The following is a 16,309-nucleotide window of genomic DNA, read 5'->3' on the forward strand; positions in this document are numbered from 1 at the left end:
TACTTTTACTTAATTTATCCATATATGAATCCTTAAAGTTAAATTTTTACTAGTGTCCCTTTAAGCTATAATAACATAGCTTAAATAGAAACCATTACAACTATCAAAATAGACATTTTAATTGTTTCAAAGATGACGCAATTAAAATACTTACAGGTCCGCAGCAGTCTTTTAATAGAGTGGTAATACTCTGGCTCCCTCCTTTTTAAATTGCTATATTTTCTAAGGCACTGATGTCTTGTTTGTTTGATATTAGAGACTTAATACATTCTACGTAACATCTCGTAAATATTCTTATCCCTACAATCTTGTTTCAAAGCTCGGACTCCACCAATTTTTTTAGGGAACTATCTATCCATACCGTATACTAAAATGATTAATTCACCAGCTGTAAATGACTCTGGTCGAGACATGCTTGATGCAAAATTAAATAAAATTGTCACGTGTCGCCAAATAACAGTATCGCGTGATTAATGTGTTCTGTTTTATATCAGAGCATAAATTATTTGATATTTTATAAATAATGCTTTATTTTCCATTTTTAAAACTTCTTTTTTTTTTTACATTGTGTAATTTTTTTTTAGTAAACAAAAAATATATTTTTTTAAGTACACTCACGTTTGTAATTTACTAATCCATTTATCACAATTAATATTTATTATATGTTTGCATGAATAGTTTTAGCTAGTGTTATTTTTCCTTCTAATGTTACTGTTGTTATCTATCTTCCAATGAATATCAATAATTTGAAGGGGGGGCATTAAGCTTAGTTATATCTGTTTTTCATCTTCAACTTTTTATCCTGTCATTGAACACTAAAAATAAACTTTATTGTTACATCATGTTATCTTCTGAGATGTATAATGTATGTATTCTTCAATAAGCTCTTCTTCCATATTGGACTACAAGCGAAAGTCACACCTTCTATTCTCGTTTTGTAATAGATGATTACTCTAAAGTATGTAATACAATATTACAAATGTGTGGGGGAACTAAAATAAGTATGCATTAAAAAGTATATATATAGTTTTATTTTTAAAAAAATTAATTTATGAACATTAGTTATTGTATTTGTAAAAAAAAAATATAGATGTAATAATACTATAAATTTTTATTGAACTTTGAACAAATAAATCGTCGTCAAAATCATTTTCAGAAACCCTGTTCCTAGTTGCAATTCTACGTCTGTTTGGAGCTTCAATACAAATGTCGTCAGGTAATTCTTCCATGTGTATTGGTGTTTCATCTTCAATTTCACATCCTCTCCTAATGGCTATGTTATGCAGTATACAGCAAACCAAGATCATTTTGGCCACTTTCTCTGGTGCATACTGCATCACACCTACTGAGCGATCTAGACAACGAAATTGCATTTTTTTTTAAAAAAAAAATATTTAGGTCCAAGTCAAGGCATACATTAAAACATGTCAATACAAGGAAAATATAAAGAAAATGTATCTTGATGCATACATCCAATTCATAAAAAAATAAAAATATAGACATTCCAGATTAATGTGACATGTTACAAGGGTATTAATATACATATTTCTTGCCAATTGAACTATACACCCTCTACATGATATCTGAGGCCACTTTTGGACCTCCTAGTAATATGGGGAATGTAAACTACAGAGGGTAATATTGAAAAGGAGGAGACCACTCTTGGGTCTCAAATAGTGGACCTTATTTTACTTTTCATAAAGGTTTAGAACTGAAAAATAGGGGATCACTTATGGATCCCAACAGTAGTGTAAAAGTACAAAATAATGTATATATCAAGTTGGTATAACATCACAAAAGTGTAACTATGGTTTTGCCCACGACATAACTAGAGTGGGAGATTTTAGGAGTGTAGTATAAGTTGGAGCTGTGCTGTGGCTATAAAACTGTGTCTATATAGGACAGAGGGACAAACGAGTATGAAAATCATTTTTAACCCATAGGGACCTGCAACTATCATAAGAGGGGAGATCCCCAGGACAGAACTAAATATAAATTACACAGAGAGAGGGAAGAGAGAACTCACCACTACAACTTAGGCGTCTGGTTTAGAATCCCATAAGTACCCTGCATCAGAGTTTTAGTGATAGACTAAGTGTATGGAAAGAAATATAATACATATTGTTGTTTGGCCATAAATATAATTCTATCGAGGTACAGAGGCTATGCTCCAATAGTAAGAATTACATGTGCTAAGAAGTTGAGAGAATTTAATACACAGATCGGCACAAATATAAGAGGAAAGACATCATGCCATCCCGGCCGCTGACAGCAAGACGTACTCCTTAAATTATGATCCGATCCTCTAACAATATAAATGGGGCATAATAGCATTAAGATATTTTTGGGGTGTAAGTAAAGGGCTGGCCCAAGAAACTCTATCTTTGTGGATAAATGGTGTAGAGAAACGGAATTAAACCAAGGTTTGGATCAAAAATATAGCTAAGTAGATAGTGGTAAGCAAGAGGCAGGTCCCAAGAGATCACTAAATGTAAGACAGAAATTGTGTCATGAAAATGTTAAGTTCTAAAAGGTCACTCATAGAATCCCAAAGTAGCCATACATAGATTACTAACATACATATTGTTAAACGAAGGCAACTGTAACAATATTCTTCAGGATGAAAGTAAGACAATCAGCGCTGGAATTATTAGGTAGACATATGTTATAGGAGATGCTCTATACCATTGTCAGATATACTGGACGTATATGACTCCAAACTAGTTTTAAGTACAATTACAAACATGAACATTTGTCTAAACAGTAGAGAAATAAAACATAATAATTTGCAGATTACAATGAAAGCACATTACAGCGATAATCAGGAGTACCACCCATTGACTGGAATCGTGGGGAGCATTTGTAAGCAGTACATCAATTAGGACCGGAAGCATAGACACTAAGGGAATGTAAAAATCTTAACTGATATATGCAGGAATCTCCTCCTGTAGGGTTAAAAACAAAAAGTTGTCCCAAAATAGCAAATTGTGCACATAGGGGAACAGGTACCACCAAAATTTAAGTGGATTTAAAAAAAATTATTGCTATTGATAGTAAACAGCAAAAATATTAGTGTACCAAGAAAACAAATGTTAACATCCAATGGCCACTTTCCTTAAGGCAGAAGAATAAAATATCTGCTGTCCTTGTCGGGTTGACGCCGACCAGGGAGAAAATTGCAGTTATGTAAGGGAGCGTATTTTCAAAGAAGCGGGCTTCACAGCTATCCCACCCCTACTTTCATTAAAGGTCCAAAGCTCCCTAGCAGATTAAAATGATCCCCGGTGTCCCAGGAGAGTATCGGTGGGTCAGTGTAGTAGGGGACCTTTGACAGTAACTCTTGGGAGGCATATGAGACAGGAGATCCCTGGTGTAGAAGTTTTCCAATCACATGCATTGGTAAAGGAATTGGTTGTGTCCCTGTGATGCTGCGTTTGCTGGCCTGTGGTAAAGTAACATTGCATGTAATATCGCTCTCTGCCCTCTCATCTGCAGTCGACCAATTTTCCTCTGAGGGCTTCCTGTTAGTAAGTGTCGGGATGCTTTCATGTTCGTCCTGGGTAGTAATTATGTGCTGGGGCCCCGAAGCGCTACCACCTTTAGTTCCCGCAGAAACAGGAACAGGTTCCAATTGGGTAAATAGTCAAGATCCAGAGATGGCTCGTGGGTTAAACGCCATGTGTAGCGTGTCATCAAAGGCTGCATGGTAATCCCTGAGTAGAAGTCTTAGATCCTCTAAAATATTAACAGCACTCTTCAAACTGATCCTTTGTTAAGATGTGAAGCAGGCATGTTAAATGGAATTGTGTTAAAGCACACAGAGTGCTGCTTAACGACAGGGTCAAGGGCGGGGGGTATGGTGAAGGCCAAGATCTTAAAACGGCTCCAGGCTCCGATGCCAGCAGCAATTCCTGAGATTTTAGGCACAATAGTTGCGGTTTTCACATCCTAAAACAGCTCTCGTAAAATGTAGTATGGATCAATTTGCTAAGGAATGGATATTTTACATTTTCAGAGAAAGGCTGTAGCAGCATGCGGTTATGCGACTTATCATGGTCGCTGCCTGGAATTTCCCCCAGAAATTGCATTTTTAATAAGCCAAATGTCCTCTCAATTATGCCTCTTGTGCTTCTATGAGACACATTGAATCGTATTTGTTGTCTACCTTGAGGATTCTGATATGGAATAAGTAACCATTCTGATAATAAATAAAATTATACATTCAAGAATTAAAAAGCGCATAAAGTGTTGAACTAATTTGACATTTAGTTCCATTATCTAATTAAATTGATTCCCTTCCATTGTTGAAAAGTTTATCTAGGTAAGCTAAAAAGCAGCAAACAAAATAGGTTTATAGCTGCTGATTGGTTACTTAATATATATACACGTTCTCTTTGGCTCAGCCATGTGTTCCTTTAGAAACCTGTAGTGCATTGCTGTTCCTTAAACAAAGGATAACAAGATAATGAAGCAATTATGACAATATAATTATAGGGACACTGAACCCAAATTTTTTCTTTTGTGATTCAGATAGAGCATGCAATTTTAAGCAACTTTCTAATTCACTCCTATTATCATTTTGTCTTCCTTCTCTTGCTATCTTTATTTGAAAAAGAAGGCATCTAAGCTTTTTTTGGGTTCAGAACTCTGGATAGCACTTTTTTATTGGTGGATGAATTTATCCACCAATCAGCAAGGAGAACCCAGGTTGTTCACCAAAAATGGGCATCTAAACTTAGATTCTTGCATTTCAAATAAAGATACCAAGAAAATGAAGTAAATTTGATAATAGGAGTAAATTAGAAAGTTGCTTAAAATGCCATGCTCTATCTTAATCACTAAAGAAAAAATTTGGGTTCAGTGTCCCTTTAAGACTACTTTTTAAAACCAATTTTTATGTTAAGCCAAAATCATGTTCCATTTTTTATTTGTGGATGATGAATTCCACAAATGCACTACACTGGGATCTGACTTGCTATTTTACTTATATGCAACTAAAAAAAATGTATACTTCAATAGTTGTTACCAACTGAATCAGTTTAATGAGATTACAGAGTGAAAGTGTTAAATTAAATCAATACCTACAAGGGTGCTGTCTGCATGAGCTTATACAATGGTAAATCAACTTTGTTTAAAAGTATTTAAATATAAACAAGTAGGCAGTGAAAAACTGAGATAAATAGATAATCTACGTCTACCTGGTAAGTAAAATAATTTTTTTAATTACATTGCCCCCTTTTCATATTTTTTTTTACATTACATATTTTAGAATAGAAAGTAGTTAACAATTTTCAAATTAATTCACGACAAAGTAGGCAAATTTAATTATTTTTAAGTAATCACTTTGTCGCAATAGGTTACCTAACAACCATCCCTCAGGCATCTTTCCGTTCTCATATGAAACTTTTAGTAGAGAGAGGCTCTAACTAGACAGACTACATGTGTAGCACTCAAAGGGTTAATTTCCGTTCTCAAATTCAAGGTACAATCCAGTCTGCCGAAGAATGTATGAGTCATGACAAGACCCAGGAAAATTGGAACGTAGGCTTATAATTTTCATATTGGTGTCACACACCATCTGGACATTTTACGAGTGATTCCTAAACACCTCTTCACGGTCACGTAATGGTCTAACAGCAATATGACTACAGTCAATTGCACCAAGTACATTTGGCATCCCTGCCATCCTGTAGAAATTGGCCTTGACTGATTACCACTCTTCTTCTGTAGAGGGGAGACAAATGTAATACGGAAATACAACCATCAATGAGTCAATTACCTTGAAAGGTGACGTTAAAAAGCAGACTGACAAATTCCGATGATGACGCGTGAAAAGAACCAGTTGCAAAAAATGTAATACCGCCAACAGCTTTAGTAGTCCAGGAATGGCCCGTGATTGCGCCGTTATTGGCTCCAGATATTGGATTTTGTTGTACAAAGTAATAATCTATCCGAAATCGTTTAACAATTTGTCTGTCAGAAAGGTCATGTAAACCCATTCTTGGGAGGAATACTCTTGGTACTCTTCTTCTTCTTCAGTCATCATCCACAGGAGCTTCTTGTATCTGCCTTCTACTTTGAATTTGGATGAATCGAAACATGAACAAATAAAGAAGTGACTCCATCACTGACAACTTGACAAAAAATGTAAGTAATACACTACTTTTACAATATGTATTAAGCTCTACTTTGGCATCAGTCTCGGACCTCCTATTGCCTTGTATTGTGCTCGCTACCTATATGGTGGAGAGGGGATTTGCACGAATCTGGCGCATAAAATGTTACGAGTGGATAAGTTATCGAGTGTGAATGCCATTGTATGTAAGTCAGCAGTGTAAATGCATGAGAGGGACTCAATATATTGAACTATGAAAGTCAAATATATGCTAATAAAAGTAGTAGTCCTCCTTAAATGCTATTACGAAGTAGAAAGAGGCGGAGCCAGAAGGTTTAAAGAACGGCATACCCAATTTATGACAGCCCTGATGAAGCCCTTATTGCAAAGAATTATGGGTGAAACGCATGGCGGCTTGTTTGTTTCAATTTAAAGAACCATATGCAGCTATTGGGAATCGAGTCACAGCAGTTTTGCAGTATTGCAAGGAAATTAGCCATTCTTGCACTTAACAAGAAGTGCTGCTAAAAGCATCGTGAAGGACCTAGAGGGTGGCACAAAGTTGTGGTCCGTCTTTGGAAAAGTACTGAGAATGGATCACTGATTGTTAAGTGAAGGGAGGGAAGGTGAGTAAGGTAGGATATGGACTATCCGGTTTTCTCAACAGTTGTGGGACAATCTTTCTTGAGCCAAGTTGTGGAAGGTAACACTCCCTGTCACAATGCTTGCTCGGTTGGCAATTATCAGCAGCTACAACTAACATCTACTAAACTGCATTAGCTTGATAACGTTATATACGTACATACTACTGGTGCAATCTGCTTTTGACCGTTACTAAATCAAATCAGGAACTGATTTACTATGTATATACAAATAGGTGCTTGCTCCAGACCTTTGTTTAACTGGATACGCTGCAACTAGCATGCTTTCTGACTAACAGTATACCAGCGCTGGTCACTACTTGCTTGAAAACAGAATTTATGCTTACCTGATAAATTACTTTCTCCAACGGTGTGTCCGGTCCACGGCGTCATCCTTACTTGTGGGATATTCTCTTCCCCAACAGGAAATGGCAAAGAGTCCCAGCAAAGCTGGTCACATGATCCCTCCTAGGCTCCGCCCACCCCAGTCATTCGACCGATGGACAGGAGGAAATATATATAGGAGAAACCATATGATACCGTGGTGACTGTAGTTAGAGAAAATAATTCATCAGACCTGATTAAAAAACCAGGGCGGGCCGTGGACCGGACACACCGTTGGAGAAAGTAATTTATCAGGTAAGCATAAATTCTGTTTTCTCCAACATTGGTGTGTCCGGTCCACGGCGTCATCCTTACTTGTGGGAACCAATACCAAAGCTTTAGGACACGGATGAAGGGAGGGAGCAAATCAGGTCACCTAAATGGAAGGCACCATGGCTTGCAAAACCTTTCTCCCAAAAATAGCCTCCGAAGAAGCAAAAGTATCAAATTTGTAAAATTTGGCAAAAGTGTGCAGTGAAGACCAAGTCGCTGCCTTACATATCTGGTCAACAGAAGCCTCGTTCTTGAAGGCCCATGTGGAAGCCACAGCCCTAGTGGAGTGAGCTGTGATTCTTTCAGGAGGCTGCCGTCCGGCAGTCTCATAAGCCAATCGGATAATGCTTTTAAGCCAAAAGGAAAGAGAGGTAGAAGTCGCTTTTTGACCTCTCCTTTTACCAGAATAAACAACAAACAAGGAAGATGTTTGTCTGAAATCTTTAGTAGCCTCTAAATAGAATTTTAGAGCACGGACTACGTCCAAATTGTGTAACAAACGTTCCTTCTTTGAAACTGGATTCGGACACAAAGAAGGTACAACTATCTCCTGGTTAATATTTTTGTTGGAAACAACTTTCGGAAGAAAACCAGGCTTAGTACGCAAAACCACCTTATCTGCATGGAACACCAGATAGGGCGGAGAACACTGCAGAGCAGATAACTCTGAAACTCTTCTAGCAGAAGAAATTGCAACCAAAAACAAAACTTTCCAAGATAATAACTTAATATCTACGGAATGTAAGGGTTCAAACGGAACCCCTTGAAGAACTGAAAGAACTAGATTTAGACTCCAGGGAGGAGTCAAAGGTCTGTAAACAGGCTTGATCCTAACCAGAGCCTGAACAAATGCTTGAACATCTGGCACAGCTGCCAGTCTTTTGTGAAGTAAAACAGATAAAGCAGAGATCTGTCCCTTCAGAGAACTTGCAGATAATCCTTTCTCCAAACCTTCTTGTAGAAAGGATAGAATCTTAGGAATTTTTATCTTGTTCCATGGGAATCCTTTAGATTCACACCAACAGATATATTTTTTCCATATTTTATGGTAAATTTTTCTAGTTACAGGCTTTCTAGCCTGAATCAGAGTATCTATTACAGAATCTGAAAACCCACGCTTTGATAAAATCAAGCGTTCAATCTCCAAGCCGTCAGTTGGAGGGAAACCAGATTCGGATGTTCAAATGGACCCTGAACAAGAAGGTCCTGTCTCAAAGGTAGCTTCCATGGTGGAGCCGATGACATATTCACCAGGTCTGCATACCAAGTCCTGCGTGGCCACGCAGGAGCTATCAAGATCACAGAGGCCCTCTCCTGATTGATCCTGGCTACCAGCCTGGGGATGAGAGGAAACGGTGGGAATACATAAGCTAGGTTGAAGGTCCAAGGTGCTACTAGTGCATCTACTAGGGTCGCCTTGGGATCCCTGGATCTGGACGCCATCAGATCCATGTCTGGAATGCCCCATAATTGAGTTATTTGGGCAAAGATTTCCGGATGGAGTTCCCACTCCCCCGGATGGAATGTCTGACGACTCAGAAAATCCGCTTCCCAATTTTCCACTCCTGGGATGTGGATCGCAGACAAGTGGCAGGAGTGATCCTCCGCCCATTGAATTATCTTGGTCACTTCTTTCATCGCCAGGGAAGTCCTTGTTCCCCCCTGATGATTGATATATGCAACGGTCGTCATGTTGTCTGACTGAAACCTTATGAATTTGGCCTTTGCTAGTTGAGGCCAAGCTCTGAGAGCATTGAATATCGCTCTCAGTTCCAGAATGTTTATCGGGAGAAGAGACTCTTCCCGAGACCATAGACCCTGAGCTTTCAGGGATTCCCAGACCGCGCCCCAGCCCACTAGGCTGGCGTCGGTCATGACAATGACCCACTCTGGTCTGCGGAAGCTCATTCCCTGTGACAGATTGTCCAGGGTCAGCCACCAACGGAGTGAATCTCTGGTCTTTTGATCTACTTGAATCATCGGAGACAAGTCTGTATAATCCCCATTCCACTGTCTGAGCATGCACAGTTGTAATGGTCTTAGATGAATTTGTGCAAAAGGAACTATGTCCATTGTTGCAACCATCAATCCTATTACTTCCATGCACTGCGCTATGGAAGGACGAGGAACAGAATGAAGTACTTGACAAGAGCTTAGAAGTTTTGATTTTCTGACCTCTGTCAGAAAAATCCTCATTTCTAAGGAATCTAATATTGTTCCCAAGAAGGGAACTCTTGTTGACGGGGACAGAGAACTTTTTTCTTTGTTCACCTTCCATCCGTGAGATCTGAGAAAGGCTAGGACGATGTCCGTATGAGCCTTTGCTTTTCACAGGGACGACGCTTGAATCAGGATGTCGTCCAAGTAAGGTACTACTGCAATGCCCCTTGGTCTTAGAACCGCTAGAAGGGACCCTAGTACCTTTGTGAAAATCCTTGGAGCAGTGGCTAATCCAAATGGAAATGCCACAAACTGGTAATGCTTGTCCAGAAAAGCGAACCTTAGGAACTGATGATGTTCCTTGTGGATAGGAATATGTAGGTACGCATCCTTTAAATCCACAGTAGTCCTAAATTGATTTTCCTGGATAGTAGGTAGGATCGTTCGAATAGTTTCCATTTTGAACGATGGTACCCTGAGAAATTTGTTTAGGATCTTTAGATCCAAAATTGGTCTGAATGTTCCCTCTTTTTTGGGAACTATGAACAGATTGGAATAAAATCCCATTCCTTGTTCTCTTATTGGAACTGGATGTATCACTCCCATCTTTAACAGGTCTTCTACACAATGTAAGAATGCCTGTCTCTTTATTTGGTTTGAAGATAATTGAGACCTGTGGAACCTTCCCCTTGGGGGTAGTTCCTTGAATTCCAGGAGATAACCTTGAGAAACTATTTCTAGCGCCCAAGGATCCTGAACATCTCTTGCCCAAGCCTGAGCAAAGAGAGAAAGTCTGCCCCCCACTAGATCCGGTCCCGGATTGGGGGCTATCCCTTTATGCTGTTTTGGTAGCAGTGGTAGGCTTCTTGGCCTGCTTACCCTTGTTCCAGCCTTGCATTGGTTTCCAGGCTGGTTTGGGTTGTGAAGTATTACCCTCTTGCTTAGAGGATACAGAATTAGAGACTGGTCCGTTTCTGCGAAAGGGACGAAAATTAGGCTTATTATTAGCCTTAAAAGACCTATCCTGTGGGAGGGCGTGGCCCTTTCCCCCAGTGATGTCTGAAATAATCTCTTTCAAATCAGGTCCAAATAATGTTTTACCTTTGAAAGGAATGTTAAGCAATTTTGTCTTGGAAGACACATCCGCTGACCAAGACTTTAGCCAAAGCACTCTGCGCGCCACGACAGCAAACCCTGAATTTTTCGCCGCTAATCTAGCTAATTGCAAAGCGGCATCTAAAACAAAAGAGTTAGCCAATTTAAGTGCTTGAACTCTGTCCATAACCTCCTCATACGAAGATTCTTTACTGAGCAATTTTTCTAGTTCCTCGAACCAGAAACACGCTGCCGTAGTGACAGGAACAATGCATGAAATTGGTTGTAGAAGGTAACCTTGCTGTACAAAAATCTTTTTAAGCAAACCCTCTAATTTCTTATCCATAGGATCTTTGAAAGCACAACTATCTTCGATAGGAATAGTAGTGCGTTTGTTTAGAGTAGAAACCGCCCCCTCGACCTTGGGGACTGTCTGCCATAAGTCCTTTCTGGGGTCGACTATAGGAAATAATTTCTTAAATATAGGGGGGGGAACAAAAGGTATGCCGGGCCTTTCCCACTCTTTATTTACTATGTCCGCCACCCGCTTGGGTATAGGAAAAGCGTCGGGGGGCACCGGAACCTCTAGGAACTTGTCAATCTTACATAATTTCTCTGGAATTACCAAATTGTCACATCATCCAGAGTAGATAACACCTCCTTAAGCAGTGCGCGGAGATGTTCTAATTTAAATTTAAATGTCACAACATCAGGTTCAGCTTGATGAGAAATTTTTCCTGAATCTGAAATTTCTCCATCAGACAAAACCTCCCTCATGGCCCCTTGAGATTGGTGTGAGGGTATGTCAGAACAGTTATCATCAGCGTCCTCTTGCTCTTCAGTGTTTAAAACAGAGCAATCGCGCTTTCTCTGATAAGTAGGCATTTTGGATAAAAGATTTGCTATGGAGTTATCCATTACAGCCGTTAATTGTTGCATGGTAATAAGTATTGGCGCACTAGATGTACTAGGGGCCTCCTGTGTGGGCATAACTGGTGTAGACACAGTAGGGGATGATGTAGTATCATGTTTACTCCCCTCATTTGAGGAATCATCTTGGGCAATATCATTATCTGTTGCATTACTGTCCTTACTTTGTTTGGACACTATGGCACAATTATCACATAAATTTAAATGGGGAGACACATTGGCTTTCATACATATAGAACATAGCTTATCTGATGGTACAGACATGTTAAACAGGCTTAAACTTGTCAACAAAGCACAAAAAACGTTTTAAAATAAAACCGTTACTGTCACTTTAAATTTCAAACTGAAAACACTTTATTACTGAATATGTGAAAAAGTATGAAGGAATTGTTCAAAATTCACCAAAATTTCACCACAGTGTCTTAAAGCATTAAAAGTATTGCACACCAAATTTCAGAGCTTTAACCCTTAAATTAACGGAACCGGAGCCGTTTTTACATTTAACCCCTATACAGTTCCAGAATGAGGCTCTGTCTATAACTAGAAAGGCCCCCATCTGAAAAAGGTGTCCAACACAGTGCCTGCCGTTTTTCTAAACGTTCCCCAAGATTATAATACCAATAATTAGTTACAATCTGCATAATATGCCTAGTAAAGCAATTGTTTTAGCCCAGAAAAATGTCTACCAGTTTTTAAGCCCTTTTTGAAGCCCTTTATTCTTTTATGTTTAACTAAGAAAATGGCTTACCGGTCCCCATGAGGGGAAATGACAGCCTTCCAGCATTACATGGTCTTGTTAGAAATATGGCTAGTCATACCTTAAGCAGAAAAGACTGCTAACTGTTTCCCCCAACTGAAGTTACTTCATCTCAACAGTCCTGTGTGGAAACAGCAATCGATTTTAGTTACTGTCTGCTAAAATCATCTTCCTCTTACAAACAGAAATCTTCATCCTTTTCTGTTTCAGAGTAAATAGTACATACCAGCACTATTTTAAAATAACAAACACTTGATAGAAGAATAAAACTACATTTAAACACCAAAAAACTCTTAACCATCTCCGTGGAGATGTTGCCTGTGCAACGGCAAAGAGAATGACTGGGGTGGGCGGAGCCTAGGAGGGATCATGTGACCAGCTTTGCTGGGACTCTTTGCCATTTCCTGTTGGGGAAGAGAATATCCCACAAGTAAGGATGACGCCGTGGACCGGACACACCAATGTTGGAGAAATTGCTAAGAAATTTGCTTTTTTAGTGCACACAATTTATTTTCCTGGCAAGGATTGTGATTATTTACATTTATAACATAGGAGATGTATACAATATCCCATGATCAAAATGTATATGGTTGCTTTTGTTGTATGAATGGATATTAACCTTTGCTGCACCTGCATTGTTCGTTTTGCTTTCTGTTATTGATTTTAGAACTGAATGAATAAATAGGTGTTTCTGAAAAAATAAGAGTGCTGTATTCCCTGTCTTTAAGAGGTATCTCTAAATATTTGAGATCCTATTCCTTTCTGTTGGTATATTATAGATAATTTATATATGGGTTTGCACCAATAAGAAGTTATCTTGCTTCTATTAAATATATCGATCTGTTGAGAATATACTTTTAATGCAAATCCTACTAGTGGAATAACTTATATCAAACATGTGATCCCCTTCCGATTTACCACTAGATTGCATGTAAATGCATTTGTCTGCTGTCCATGCTCCAAATACCAAACAAAATATATATAAACAGATCTTGCTGTACTATACCCTAATTTTGCTTTTTGTTTCTCATTAAAAGAAAATAGAGTTGAGCATATGTTTTATCTGTTCTTTTTTTGTTGTTCTAATTTAAAGTGAAGGTAAAGTTTTACCTATCTGTAAACAGTAACAAATTCTTCCTAGTTCCAATATTAAGATCGCTTACTTTATTTTTACAATTCATTATTTAATTGCAAAATAATCTTGTTCTATATTAACATACTGTTCTGTTAATAACTTCTCCCCACATCCATTTCCTGATCTTAGTGACAGTGACGTATAGAGCGGTCCCACCTGCTCTATACGAGTCTCAAAAACGCATTCAGGAGGATCCAAATGAACTGCGCATGCGCACAGCATTGTCTACTAAGCAATGCGCATGCGGTAATAATCTGCTATGCCAAAAAAAAGTCTAAACCCCTGTGCAGATCATCCCTTAGGTGGATAACGTAGTTTGATGGCCGCAAAACGGCCAGGATTTCAATAGGCAGAAATAAAAACGTGACCTGCAAATAAAATAAAAAAATTATGACGGGTTGAATTTTCGGCTCAAAAGCAAATACGTTTACGGCTCTAAAACTCATTTTATACTTCAAATTAAAAAAAATGATGAATTAAACTACTATTTATTTAGGGTGACTAGTATAATTAGATAATGCAATCGGGCAAACTTTACCTTTACTTTAAATTGAAACTAATACGGAAGTTTCAGCTGTATACTTCCTAATAATAATCACTGGCGTGATCGGTGGAATGATTATTTGCACCTATCGGTCAATTAGGAATAGCAAGCAGTAGCTATCTGCCAATGAATAGGAGGTACACAATGATACAACATATGATGTGAGGGGTTAACCAACACTGCAACTGTAACCAAGTTAAAGGGCCACTATACAACAAATTTTTATTTGCATAAATGTTTTGTAGATGATCCATTTATACAGCCCATCTGTGAGTGTTTTTGTAGCAATGTATAGTTTTGCTTATTTTTTAATAACATTGTGCAGTTTTTCAGACTCCTAACCATCCCTTCAGTGTCAGAAGTAGACGCGCTTTTCCAGTCTACTGGTGGCTTCTGTTTGTATAATCTGTCCTTTCATATGCAGGGAAGGGGGGGGGGGGCTGTCTGCAATTTAGTCACTTTCCCTGAGTGTTCCTGCTTATCTAATCAACAGTGCTAAACGTGGAGCTTCTACGTAAGTTTTTAAAAGGTTTTATACTGAATTTTTAGATCAGTATCTGTGTATATTATTCTTTATAGTAGTGTCTATTACATGCAGTTATATGAAAATTGGTGTATACTGTCCCAACCATTCATGGAACGCCTATGACTTCGTTGAGTGTGTGTTCATAACATAACACTACCTAGTCTGTACTAGACATAGGAAATTCCCAAAACTCCCCTTATAATGCCACCCACACTAAACTAGCTCCACTACCACCACAAAGCTTTATGATATGGGAAATCATTTGTAAAAATCCTCAGAAATGAACTCACCCGGGGAACTCCGTTAAAATTCAAATTCTTTATTTCATAGACAAGACGTTAAAACTTTTTTCTTTTGTGCAGCAACACACAGGTAAAAACAGGTTTTTTCGTGCATCCTGTAATTCAGACACACATGTTGAACTAAGGTAGCGTCAAGGGATCAGCTGACGCGTTTCGGCCAATAGCCGTAGTCAAAGCTGCTTGACCCCTTCACACACCTTCGTGTTTAAAAAGCAGTTTTTAGCTTCTCATTGGTTACAAAGAGCATGACGCTACCAGTAGTAATTGGTTACATTTTACCAAACATTCTAACTATACTCTGTTTTATTTCAAAATATCTACTCCTTGCTGCGCTCAATATTAACTTAACCAAATCGTTTCATGATTGTGACCTGTCTTTCTCACATTTTATAGTAATAACCACTTTTTAGTTGTTTATAATATATGTGTTAAATTCATTTAGCAACATCATTCTTGCTCTATATTCAATATTTATTTGGTAAGTGAATGTCTAGATGAAATACAATTTATATATTTGTCGAAACATTTGTTTCAATCTTATTTGTCTTTAAAGTAATTTAATTCTTTTAAGTGATTTATATAAATTCTCTCTTATATCATTCCATTTTATTTTGTCAATTTATAAATTTTCAATTTTCATTACAGTTTACCACTATGTAGCTTGGTTGGTCTTAATGTACTGAAATTTATGTTAAATTGGATTTTAAACTTTTAGAGCTTAGCTCAAATATTATTAACTCCTATTTAACTCTTTCATTTATTGCTATTCACATATTTGTCATTCACACTTCTTTTTCAGATATGTAGCATGGTTAGTCTTAGTGACAATTTTAGTTTTATGGTTTTTTATATATCTCACTTTAATTAATTCTACAGTTTAGTTTCTCATATAGTATCTTGTAGCCTTTTTCTTTTTTACTCTCATTTTTATTCCCAACAAATCATTTGTAAAACCATACTATTAATAAAAAAAAACTTTTTGACAAAATATAATCTAAGAAAACAATAGTGTTATATCTGTCTCTTCGGAAATGTGGCATAGGTATAAGTGAAAACTTAATAAAGGTATATTAATTATGAAAAAATAGTCACAATACATTTATATATAAAACATAAGAATAAACAAACAATATTACATAAAGCAAACAGATGTAAAATAAAAAGGAGAAAATAAAGGAACATATTACTATAACAGTAAAGATTTATGGGAGATTGGAAGAAGAAAAAGTTCATCCCTGCTATTGGCTGTAGCCTTTGTGAAAAATGGCAAAGATTTTAGTAAATTTCAACATTAAATACATTTTTGTCTGAGTTCAGATTTCTAGCCAGTCCCCTTTCAGAGAGAGACAAGGGGGCATATGTATCAAGCTCTGTATGGAGCTTGATGTCCCGTGTTTCTGGCGAGCCTGCAGGCTCACCAGAAACAGCAGTTATGAAGCAGCGGTCA

The sequence above is a fragment of the Bombina bombina genome, chromosome 1 (assembly GCF_027579735.1).
Source record: "Bombina bombina isolate aBomBom1 chromosome 1, aBomBom1.pri, whole genome shotgun sequence".
In the NCBI taxonomy this organism is placed as follows: Eukaryota; Metazoa; Chordata; class Amphibia; order Anura; family Bombinatoridae; genus Bombina; species Bombina bombina.